Source organism: Bufo gargarizans, chromosome 3 (genome assembly GCF_014858855.1).
Source record: "Bufo gargarizans isolate SCDJY-AF-19 chromosome 3, ASM1485885v1, whole genome shotgun sequence".
NCBI classification, from domain to species: Eukaryota; Metazoa; Chordata; class Amphibia; order Anura; family Bufonidae; genus Bufo; species Bufo gargarizans.
The window spans coordinates 593,831,752-593,845,302 of NC_058082.1; positions in this window are offsets into that span (position 1 = coordinate 593,831,752).

Here is a 13,551-nt window from a genome sequence, read left to right on the forward strand (position 1 = left end):
CGCTATATGTGAAGGCTGTGTTCTTTGTATCCGTGGTGGTATACGCCTGTAGACAGTGGAGGCGGTAGTGTTCGGCTATGGAAGAGTACATGCCAGACAGGTAAAGGGAAATAAAGGGCTCACTTTCCCTAATATAGACCCTAAACTAATGCCTGCCCACGGAGCAACACATGATGGCTGCGCTCCATGCCCGTATCTATCCCTAATAACCCTAATATGCCCTATTACTGAGAAGGTATCATGAAAAAGCAACCATTACTGCTAAGGTAATAGATGGTAAACCACCATCCTAGTATCCGCCCCCAGGTTATTTTAATATATTTCAGCATAAAAAAAACAGTTACTTTTGTAATTGACTTTTTTTTTTTTTTTTTTTACAAAAATGATTCACTTGTGAGATATTTTCTTACTTCAGTATGATGGCCCCCCTGGTATCTAAACTGTATAGTAATGTGCAAGCCCAACTACTGATGTGGTCGCACATGCTCATTTCCATCCTTCAACTGCTACCAGCCATATCTAGTGTTAAAAGCTTTGACAGCTACAGGGAGAGAACTGCAGCAGAATAGACACCCCACCTGAGCTGTGGTAGGGAGAGAACTGCAGCAGAATAGACACCCACCTGAGCTGTGGTAGGGAGAGAACTGCAGCAGAATAGACACCCACCTGAGCTGTGGTAGGGAGAGATCTGCAGCAGAAAGGACCTACTGAGCTGCCAGCCTGAAGAGAATCGAGTAGAGCATTTGGAGCAATGAATGTGGAGATCTCTGGATCCATGTGAGGTACAGGGCTGGTTCTAGCTTTGTTAGAAAGAGATTGTCATGATTTTCATTTTTTATACCAATCATGGCATAACCCTCTTTAAACTGATAAATTTAAATTGAAAGATGTGGGCCTATAATGTTAAGTATCCAATGGTTGGCTGACTGGCTGTTAAAATTAGGTTTTGCATATCATTTTACATTATATAGATATTTAGGCATTTGCATGAAGTCACACAATATTGTGTCATGATGATGTATTATCTACCAGCTGTGTAAATGGGTTGAAGCTGTTTAAGACGTCCAAATAGCCGTATAAACAGTTGGAGAAAGGCGAGTCGGCTTTCCTCTGTCACTGTTATCCTGCAAATATGGCCGCAAGAGAAGTTATTGCTGCTTTGAAGATGGCCAATAACTTGCTGACTATGATGCACGTGAGCTGACTAGTCAGTGTGGTTTACGAGGACTCTTTTTACTGCTGATGAGTGATGGTTACTTGCTGGCTTGTCCAATTTATATTGTATGATAATCTTCCTGAGAACATTAAATATATTAAAGTGGATAATTATGAGATAAATGTGATCGAGCTTATGAATAGGTGACGCAGAAGCAACCTAGACACAAAACCTATCGAACCGGAAGATAAAAAGTCAACTTTCATGGTAGAGACAGCAGAGGGCCAACATACAAGAACAGTATATTGGCCCCTTTTTCTGGGATCGCTCAGAGTAGAACACCCCCTTACGCTTCTATAAAAATCCCCTAGTAATTGTGAGCTATAAAATTAATTCTCTTTCTGCCTTACACGCAATCTCATAGACTCTGCAGTCATTAGGAGAAGTCGTTATGGCAGCCTGGGCCGACTGGAGAAGAGGGGGAAAAGATCTACAATCAGAGAAGATGTCATCTGTGAGCAGGGCCGTCTTTAATATTGATTGATTGGTGTTCCTTGGCAGTAATGTAAATACTGCCTTTTTTTCTGAAAAGGCAGTGTTTACAGTAAAAGGCTTGCAGAGACATGCTATAGACACCAGAATTACTACGTTTAGCTGTTGTGGTTCTGGTGAATATAGTGTCCCTTAACCCCTTCAGAACATAGGGCGTACAGGTACGCCCTTATGTCCTGGTACTTAAGGACACAGGGCGTACATGCACGCCCTGTGTATTTTCGATCACTGCCGTGCGGCTGGCTGTGATCGCAACCCGGTGCCTGCTCAAATCATTGAGCAGGCACCTGGGGCAAATGCGCGGGGGGGTCCCGTGACCCCCCCCATGTCAGCGATCGCAGCAAACCGCAGGTCAATTCAGACCTGCGGTTTGCTGCGCTTTCTGCAGTTTCTGATCCCCGCGGTCCCTGACCGCGGGGATCAGAAACTTTAGTATTCCTAAAATATAAATTTATCTCCCCCCCACCCCCTGCACCCCTGAGTGATTTTATCCGGGTGGGAGGTGCAAGGGGAGGGTTGCGGGCGGTGCGGCAGGCGGGATCGCGATCCCCCGCCCGCCTCCCTTTGAATAATCGTTGGTGGCAAGTGGGTATACCAGGGTGTCAGAACATTGCTGACACCCTGGTATAAACGGCTGACATCTGTGATGCGATGTCAGCCGTTTAACCCTTTCCATACCGCGGTCCGTACGGACCGCAATATGGAAAATGTTAACAGTAAGAGGGGGCACCCTCCCTCTCCCATCGGGGGGCTGCTGTGCCTTTGCATACCCCCAATGGAGAGGGAGAGAGCCCCCAGACAGCCCCCAGGCAGCCCCGTCCTTACCCTTCCCCGTCTGCGAAGTTGTGGCAGACAGGGAAGGTTCCCATGGCAACAGGACGCCTTCTCAGGCATCTGCTGTCCATGATGCTGAACAGATCTGTGCTAAAGGCATAGATCTGTTCAGACAAAGTGTAAGTAAAATACAGTACAGTACACTATATAGTGTACTCTACTGTATTATACAGACATCAGACCCACTGGATCTTTAAGAACCAAGTGGGTCTGGGTCTCAAAAAAGTGAAAGAAAGTGAAAAAAAATGTAAAAATCAAAAAACACATTTATCACTGATTAAAAATGAAAAAAATAAAATTCCCTACACATGTTATATATCACCGCGTCCGTAACGACCTGATCTATAAAACGGTCATGTTACTTTACCTGAACGGTGAACGCCATAAAAATAAAAAATAAAAAACTATGATGAAATTGAAATTTTGCCCACCTTACTTCCCAAAAAAGATAATAAAAGTGATAAAAAAAGTCGTATGTACGCCAAAATAGTGCCAATCAAACCGTCATCTCATCCCGCAAAAATCATACCCTACCCAAGATAATCGACCAAAAACTGAAAAAATTATGGCTCTCAGAATATGGAGACACTAAAACATGATTTTTTTTGTTTCAAAAATTTTATCATTGTGTAAAGCATAAATAAAAAAAATTGTCTACATATTAGATATCACCGCGTCCGTGACAACCTGCTCTATAAAAATATTACATGATCTAAACTGTCAGATGAATGTTGAAAATAGCAAAAAATAAAAACGGTGCCAAAACAGCTATTTCTTGTTATCTTGCCTCACAAAAAGTGTAATATAGAGCAACCAAAAATCATATGTACCCTAAACTAGTACCAACAATACTGCCACCCTATCCCGTAGTTTCTAAAATGGGTTAAATTTTTTGGAGTTTCTGCTCTAGGGGTGCATCAGGGGGGCTTCAAATGGGACATTGTGTAAAAAAAAAAAAACGGTCCAGCAAAAATCTCCCTTCCAAAACCGTATGGCATTCCTTTCCTTCTGCGCCATGCTGTGTGCCCGTACAGCGGTTTACGACCACATATGGGGTGTTTCTGTAAACTACAGAATCAGATCTATAAATATTGAGTTTTGTTTGGCTGTTTACCCTTGCTTTGTAACTGGAATTTTTTTTAAAATCTGCCAAAAAAGTGAAATTTTTAAATTGTATCTCTATTTTTCATTAAATCTTGTGGAACACCTAAAGGGTTAACAAAGTTTGTAAAATCAGTTTTGAATACCTTGAGGGGTGTAGTTTCTTAGATGGGGTCACTTTTATGGAGTTTCTACTCCAGGGGTGCATCAGGGGGCTTCAAATGGGACATGGTGTAAAAAAAAACAGTCCAGCAAAATCTGCCTTCCAAAACCATACAGCGCACCTTTCCCTCTACGCCCTACTGTGTGCCTGTACAGTAGTTTACGGCCACATATGGGGTGTTTCTGCAAGCTAGAGAATCGGGGCAATAAATATAGCATTTTGTTTGGCTGTTAACCCTTGATTTGTTACTGGAAAAAATGGATTAATATGGAAAATTTGCCCAAAAATTTAAATTCTCAAATTTCATCTCTATTCGCCAATAACTCTTGTGCAACACCTAAAGGGTTATAAAAGTTTGTAAAATAAGTTTTGAATACCTTGAGGGGTGTAGTCTCTTAGGTGGGTCACTTTTATGGAGTTTCTACACTAGGGGTGCATCAGGGGGGCTTCAAAAGGGACATGGTGTCAAAAAAACCAGTCCAGCAAAATCTGCCTTCCAAAAACCAAACGGCTCACCTTTCACTCTACGCCACGCTGTGTGGCCGTACAGTAGTTTACGGCCACATATGGGGTGTTTCTGTAAACGGCAGAGTCAGGGCAATAAAGATACAGACTTGTTTGGCTGTTAACCCTTGCTTTGTTAGTGGAAAAAATGGGTTGAAATGGAAAATTAGGCAAAAAAAGGAAATTCTCAAATTTCATCCCCATTTGCCAATAACTTGTGCAACACCTAAAGGGTTAACGAAGTTTGTAAAATCAGTTTTGAATACCTTGAGGGGTGTAGTTTATAGAATTAGGTTTTTGGGTGGTTTCTATTATGTAAGCCTTGCAAAGTGACTTCAAACCTGTAGTGGTCCCTAAAAATTGGGTTTTTGTAAATTTCAGAAAAATTTCAAGATTTGCTTCTAAATTTCTAAGCCTTGTAACATCCCCCAAAAATAAAATATCATTCCCAAAATAATTGAAGTAGACATATGGGGAATGTAAAGTCATCACAATTTTTGGGGGTATTACTATGTATTACAGAAGTAGAGAAACTGAAACTTTGAAATGTGCTAATTTTTTCAAATTTTTGGTAAATTAGGTATTTCTTAGGCAAAAAAATTAACTTTTTTGACCCAATTTTAGCAGTGTCATGAAGTACAATATGTGACGAAAAAACAATCTCAGAACAACCTGGGTAAGTCAAAGCGTTTTAAAGTTATCAGCACTTAAAGCAACACTGGTCAGATTTGCAAAAAATGGCCTGGTCCTAAGGTGAAATAAGGCTGTGTCCTTAAGGGGTTAATATAGAGAGAGAAAAAAGAATAAGCACAAAAGTATAATATACAATAGCTGTATCATTACTCTAAAAGTTAAAAAAGCACAACTTCTGACACAAATACATTGTATTTTGCAGATTACTTCTTTTTTTTATGTGCAAATAGTACTGTACTATGTGTCACGAACCAGCGGGTGTGAACACACTGTGCCATGTGTCCTACCTCCTCTAAGGGCATTGTCTAAGTGAACCCCTTGATCTTCACAGTATCCCTCATGGTGGGGATAGACTTTCCCAAGGATACCACCAGGTTGCTACCTCTTGAGGAGGATTGGCACATGAGACAGCTGGTCCAGGCAGACCAGGAGGTACCTGAGCAAAGTACCAGAAGTACAGACGTAGTCAGCAGGCCGAATCGTAACCAGGAGCAACAGTGCAGGACTGAAGGATGAGGCAGAGGCAAAGTCAAACAGGCAATAGGTCAGGGCAGGCGGCACAGGTACAGATCAGGCAATCCAGAACGGCAACAGGAGAGTCAAGGCAAGCAGGCAGGAATCAAACAGGTAGTGGAGTCCAGGAACACAAGCACGAGTCAGGTACACAGGAACAAAAGCAGAGATAACAGCAACCTTAGCAGGACACAAGGACCTTGATGCTGAGACATCTGGTAAGGGGGCTGAGCCACTTATATATGTGCAGGAGGGATAGGATTGGTCAGCGAGGTCACATTATCCAACTCATAAAGCACAGGTAGTGGCGTACGCCGGCCCTTAAAGGGGTTTTCTCATCTCAGAAAATGGGGGGCATATCTCTATCGCCCCCATTTTCTTATAGGTGCGGGTTCCACGGCTGGGACCCGCACCTATATCAAGAACGGAGCCCCGAAAGTGAAGGAGGGTGCACTGCGCATTGCTGTCTGCCCCAGAGAAATTAATAGGATCAAGGTAGATTGAACCATATACCCATTTTTGTGGTGGACGGGGTGCATGGGAATACAGTGTATTCAATACACCATAAAAGCCACATTTAGAGTGCCTTTATGTTCAGGCGCTTTCCTCTGGAGGAGTAGAGAAGTCAGGGGCTATCCAGGCCTTGTTCATTTTGATAAGAGTCAACCTGTCAGCATTTTCAGTTGTCAGACGGATGCGCTTATCAGTTATTATGCCCCCAGCAAAACGCCTGCTCTGACAAAATGCTGGCGGCAGGGCAGGCCAGCACCTCCAAGGCGTAGAGCGCCAGTTCGTGCCACCTGTCCAGCTTGGACACCCAATAGTTGTAAGGCATAGAGGGATCATTGAGGACGTAGACACGGTCTGCTACGTACTCCTTCACCATCTTCCAAAATGTTTCCCTCCTTGTGACACTGGGCCGCGCATCAGGGTGAGGGTGCTGGCGGGGTGTCATGAAACTGTCCCAGGCCTTGGAGAGTGTTGCCCTGCCTCTGTTGGAACTGCTGTGTGTTCCCCTCCCCTCCCCTCCTCGGTTGCCTACGTACTCTGCTGCCAGCGTTGTCAGCTGGAAATTTTGGGGGCAATTTTTCCACAAGGACCTTCTGGTATTGCACCATTTTGCTAGTCCTCTCCACCACAGGAATGAGAGATAAGAAGTTCTATTTGTAGCAGGGGTCGGGAAGTGTGAACAACCAGTAATCCGTGTTGGCCAAAATGCGTACAACGCGAGGGTCACAGGAAAGGCAGAATATCATAAAGTCAGCCATGTGTGCCAGAATCCCAACAGACAAGATTTCGCTGTCCTCATCAGGAGGATGACTCTCAATCTCCTCATCCTCTTCCATCTCTTCTGCCCATCTACGCTGTACCGATGGAATAAACCTGCTATGGGTACTACCCTCTGTAATGGAGGCAACCGTCTCCTGCTCCTTCTCCTCCTCCTCATCCAATTCGCTATGAGAAGACGAAATGATGGTGGTCTGGCTATCACCCTGTGTACTGTCTTCCCCCATTTCCACCTCTTCCACATGCAAAGCGTCCGCCTTCATTGTGAGCAGCGAGCGTTTTTAGTAGACACAGAAGTGGGATGGTTATGCTAATAATAGCGGCATCGCCGCTCACCATCTGTGTTGATTCCTCAAAGTTGCGTAAAAGTTGCGTAAAACCTCACAGCTAGGTCCACCTATTAGGGTGCTTTGATGCCATGTGGCGGATCATGCTGGTGGTGGTGAGGTTGCTAGTGTTCACGCCCCTGCTCATTTTGGTACGGCACAGGTTGCAAATGACAATTCTTTTATCGTCCGCACTTTCATCAAAAAAGCGCCAGTGTACCGGTCACGTCCACACACACACACAGGGGGAAGGATAGTGACCACTGCGCTCCATCCTCACCCCTGGCCCTGCCTACTTGCCTCACGAGTCCTGATCACAGGGGACAACTGGACGACAGTCCCTTACTTAGGATATGTGCAGGGAAGACAGACAAGACAAAATACGAAACGTGAACGGACCGGGTCAGAACCAAGAGAGCTACGCAGTACAAAGGGTTAAGCAAAGAATGGTCAGGAGAAGCCGGGGTCAAATACCAGGAGAGTAGAGAAGTATCAGAGAAGTCCGCAAAGAGTAGTCAGGTGGGAGCCGAGGTCACAATACCAGGAGGGATGCGCAGTACAGGAGGAGCCTGTTGCGGTGCTGCGGATCCCTCCACCTCTGTACTGCTGCCCTTGCTCGACCTTGCCACCTTCCCAGGTTGGGTCAGTGATTTCATCGTCCATCACCTCCTCTTCCACTTCCTCACTCTGGTCATCCTCCTGACTTGTTGACCTAACAAGAACCTCACTTATTGTAGACTGTGTCTCATCATTATCATCCACCTCGTGAAACACTAATTGCTGTTCCCCACGCCATCTTCTTCTGACTGTGGATGCTCAAGAGTTTGGGAATCAGGGCACAAGATCTCCTCATGTCCCTCTTCAAGCAGGCTTGGCAAGAGGCCCAAATTAAGGAATGGCAATGAAAAGAGCTCCTTGGAATATTCGAGTGTGGGATCACTTGTTTGCAAAGACTCTCCATGGTGGGAGGAAGGAGGATCAGGGCGAGGATTCTGTTGACCAGACTCTTGGCTACTGAGACTGGTCTTTGTGGAGGACAGGGTGGTGCTTAAACAACTGGAAGCATTATCTGCTGCAATTCAACCGACCACCTGGTCGCACTGGTGTGACGTTGAGAGTGGTGTCCAGCGCCGCCCTGCAAACTGAGGCATGAAGCTTGGTATCGTGGATGAGTGTGTTTCTTGTGCTCTGGCAGGAGGCACAGTTTCACCACGCACTGGGCCACGGCCTCTGCTTGCACCATCAGCAGCACGGCCACTTCCCCGTCCCTTACTGCTCACCTTCCACATATTAGATGGTATATATGCTTGCAAGTATGTCACACGTACAGTAGCGCAGGTTTTGTAAGTGTATGCGCAAATAAATTAGACTGAATGTCACTGATATTTAGGATAAGCAAACTTTATAGAGGAGATGTAGCGCTGGTAATGTCGCTGCTACCAGCAGCGAATAAATTACACCGAATGTCACTGATATTTAGGATGGGCAAACGTTATACAGGAGATGTAGTGCAGGCAATGTCGCTGCCACTAGCAGCAAAAAAAATTTGACTGAATGTCACTGATCTTTGGGATGCACTAACGTTATACTGGAGATGTAGCGCAGGTAATGTTGCTGTCACCAGCAGCGAAAAAATTACACTGAATGTCACTGACATTTCGGATGCGCTAACGTTATACTGGAGATGTAGCGCAAGTGATGTCGCAGCGGTAATGCATCAGCCAAACAATTGCACGCAATTTAGCGCAGGTTACGCTAAAAATATATATTGCTGCCACATACAACTATAGTCCTTAAAAGGACTTTTGGGTCTCTAACACCAACCCTGTCTAACAAAAAAATTCAATTAAATTCCCTACACTATCTGTCCCTTCTACAGCACAGCTCTCCCTAACTAATACTGGCCGAACCACGTGTCATAGGGTGCTTTAGAGCACCAGATGACGCGTTCAAGCCGGCCAATCACTGTAATGCCAGTAACCAACATCGCTACGGCATTACAGTGAGTGGCAGCCAAGAAACGTGACATGAGGAGACGCGAGCATCGCGCTCTAGCACACTAGTCGTCTCCTGTTGCTCTTCATCACCTTTTAGTAACTTGTGATCATCCCCATTTTTAATTTTGCTCTGACTATGAAGATGCTGGGCTCCATATCTTAAGGGCCTAGATGTAGGTTTCTCTGTTGGCAATTTTTTGTCTGGTTATATGCTTTTTGCCTGGAATAGAAATGAGAGAATAGATGCAAATTAAGCAATTTGTCTTATTAGCAGGAGTTTTACACCTGTGAGGGGCTGTTCCCACAGGTGAAGAAGCATGTACCCGCTTGTTGATTGACATAGCTGGACATCTAGCCAGACCCTGACAATATGGGCCCAGCTCTAGCTGCCGAAGCTCAGATTCGACACCTGGTAAAGCGACTGCTCATGCTCTGCAACACGGAAGTGTAATGGCTCTCTAGAGATGAGTAGTGTTGATCACGAATATTCGAATTGCAAATTTTTATCGCGAATATCGGCACTTTGAAAATTAGCGAATATTTAGAATATAGTGATATATATTCGGAATTTCGAATATTCAAGATTTTTTTTAAACAGTACACATGATCCCTTCCTGCTTCTAGCTTGTGGGCCAATGAGAAGGCTGCAGTATCTTTGACTTTAGGAGTAGTGTTGATTGCAAATTTTCGTACTGCAAATTTTTATCGCAAATTTTTCAATTGCCGATTTATGCAATCAAGAAAATAATGACTGAGATAACGAATTCTTGAATTAGCGAATATTCGCCGAAATATTCGCGAAATATCACAAATTCGAATATTGCCACTGCCCGTCATCACTAAAGATAAGCGACATATTGGAAAATTCGATTCAGCTGCTGCTTCATGCCGAATGACTTTGTCACAAAGCGCATTTCTTTGTAAGTAGTGGGTGCAATGACAGAGAACGGTGTTTGCGCCGCCCCCCCCCATCATTATAACCCTCAGATGTTGCGTTCATGGCGGTGGCTGGCACTTTGCGCAATTTCAGTGAAATCGATTCGTCACCATGAAGCGCGAAGAAAATTGGCTTCACGGTGAATCTAATTTTCCCTGAAATGCGGATAGAAGTCCACAAAGTGGACACTAACTGAATACTAGTAGTCGCTACTCCCGAAGCCCAATTTAAGCTTCGACGCCCAGCACAGGGCCCAGGTTGTGAGGGCTGGGCTAGATGTCCAATTCTGTCAATCAACAGGCAGATGGGCATCTCTTCACCTGCAGGGATAGCCCCTTTCAGGTGCAGAACTCCTGCTATTGAGACAAATTGATTCGTTAGACTCTATTCGGTCATCCCTAGTCTGAAAGCTTAGAGTAGTGCAAAGATAGCAGTCATTCCTGTTATATATTATGCCACTCAGATATATTGGACATACTAATGACATTGTACTATATATGGGTGATGGTATCTATTCCTTTGTCACGGCCGTCCTATGCCTTGTAGGAGGTTCCTTACACGGGTTTGTCCTTATTGCGGTGGCTACTCCATTTTTAGTCAGGGCCTATTAGAATAGGGTAAGACAGAAGGGAGAGTCTATTTCATAGACCTTCCTCTGTAAATTAATCCCATTACAAGGAGGTTATTTTAATTATATCATTAACCTCTTAGTGATCGCCAATCCCCCCCTTTACGGTTGTCATTAAAGGGCCTTAGGCTAGGCCACCTTTATACGGTGGCATAGTCTAAACACTGTACAGGTCTCACATGCAGTAGTGAGTGGGGGCTCGGCTGTCACACGAGAGCTGGAATACTGCTTTAATGACTTAGAATGGCAGAAACGCGATCCATGCAGTTGAACCCTTTAGATGTGGCGGTCAATAGCAACTGTGGCATCTAAGTGGTTTAGTGGGCTCCTATCTCCCATCAGCACCCCGCAAATAAGGTGGTGGGGTGCTGATGCATTCACATGGCAGTTTAGGGCGCAGCCTGCTGGTGACTGTCAGTATAGCATTGACAGTATAATACACTCTATTGCATAAGCAGTACAGTGTATTATAGAAATGATAAAAAGATCAAAAGTCCCCTTGTGGAACTAGTAAATGGTTAGAAAAAGGTTGAATAAAGTTAAAAATAAAATTCCAAGTCAAAAAATATACCTTTTTTCCTTTGAAAAAAAGCTTTTCAATGAAAAAAAATAGCAAAAAAGAAATCTCCGCCACATATTTGGTATCACGGTATCTGTAACGTCTCATACTAAACAATTATCATATAATTTATCCTATATGCTGAAGTCCCCTTATGGGACTAGTAAATGGTTAAAAAAAAGGTTAAATAAAGCTAAATAAAAAAATCACCAAGTTTAAAAAAAGTTTTTAAATGGAAAAAATAGCAAAACTTTAATCCCCACCAAATATTTGGTATCACCATGTATCACCATGTCCGTAAAGACCCACACTAAATAATTATTATATAATTAGTCCCATACACTGTGCGCCGTAAAAAAAAAAAAAAAAGCAACAGCTCCAGGAAAAGTTATCAAAAAATGTTATGTACTCCAACATAATACCAATTAAAACAACAAGTCGTCACACAAAAATCAAGCCCTCAAACAGCTCGATAGAACAAAAAGTAGAAAAGTTGTGAATCTTGAGCTGTAACGATGCAAAAACATTTTCTTTTTATTTAAAAAAGTGTTTTTTGTGCAAAAGTAGTAAAACATAAAAAAATGACATATTATTGGTATCACTGTAATGGTACTGACCAGAGAATAAAGATTACATGTTATCTATGCCAACAAATGAACACTGCAAACTTTTTAATGCAAAAACCCAGTTGCACTATTTTGGGTGTTTTCCCATGCCCCCCTAAGATGAATTCATAAAAGTCAGGCTACTTTCACACTTGCAGTAGCCTTTTCCGGCAGGTTGTTCCGGTGGGGGAATAGCCTGTACAGGTCTCAATAGATCCGTACTACTGCTAGTCCACCGTGCCGCTGGAAGTCTGCTCCGGCGCCATTCACTATAATGGGGGCAGGACAGAGGTCCGGCCGCAGTAAGGTAAACAAGCCGAGAGGCGGCCGGACAAAAACCGCAGCATGTTGAAGTTTTTGTCCGTCCGCCTCTCTGCATGTTTGCCGTGCTGAGGCCGGACCTCCGGCCCGACCCCATTATAGTGGATGGGGCCGGTGCGGACTTCCGGCGGCACGGTGGACTAGTATTAGCACAGACCCGGCAGGCTGTTTCCCCGCCAGAAAAGGCTACCACAAGTGTGAAAGTAGCCTTAATCAGTAAGTTATGTGTACCCCAAAATGGTGTCATTATGAAAAAATAAAAAATATGGCCCAAAACAGGGGTTAAAGGTTACGTTATTAATTGACTACAGACTTGACAATGACTGCTACAATATATTTGACTTTCTAACAGTCGAAGTCAGACCTGTGATTTGCTAATCTCTAAAGCCCAAAAAATGCCCTGAACTGCAAGGGGTTAATCATTTTGTAGAATACTTTTGAGCTTTTTTCAAAATTTATTGATCTTCTCCATAGGGCAGGTTTTACGCCTGTAGACAAAGCTTAATTGGCTATAAAAATACAAAACAAACAAGATTATTAGCATATTCATAATGGCTTCCTGATGTGCTGCATAAAGAGACCGTGTGAAGATTTCTGCTGTGCTTATTACCAATATATACCAATATACCGTAATATACACTTTACTATGCAGCTCCATACATTCAGCAGTGCAAACAGGGCTTGGATGTGCATTGAGAGGACTCCTCTGCATAACGGAAACCGGACGGATCCGTTTTGCAGCCCATAGACTTCTATTATGATGGAATGAATAACGGAATCCCTCTAAAAATAGGAAATTCGCTCATCTCTATCTGCCACCTTTGACTTGTACCTCAAAAACAAGAAAAAACAAAACTTTTTTTTTTTTTTTTTTTGCACAGCTCACCCTAAATTTGTCTAATCCAGACATTCCCATAGTATGAAGAAAAAGGCAGCACGGATGAATCCCCCGGATCTGGGGTCTTGAGAGACTTCAATAACAAATTTTCAATAGATCCAGCGCCTTGGAATTTAAAATAAAACGTAACTTTTATTTAAATGAATAAAAAAACATCCATGGTGTCCTGGGGGGATGTGTTTCGCGCAGATCGCGCTTCATCAAGCCCTTGTACCTAAAAAAAAAAAAACACCTCCACCAAGGGCACCTCACCTTACACCAGGTAGGAGCCCCAATACCAGGGTGTTCACTGAGAGGAAGAAGGGGGGCTCCCTTCCCTTTTCATCACTGCATGGACCAGGGAGCACCAGAGTGATGACTACCACTGTGGGTACTATTGCAGCGAACCAGAGTCAAGATGAGGAGGAGGATGGCAAGGATAGGAGATGTAGTAGTTCACAGTAGCTTCACTTCAACATTGCAGTGAACGGGGGGTGC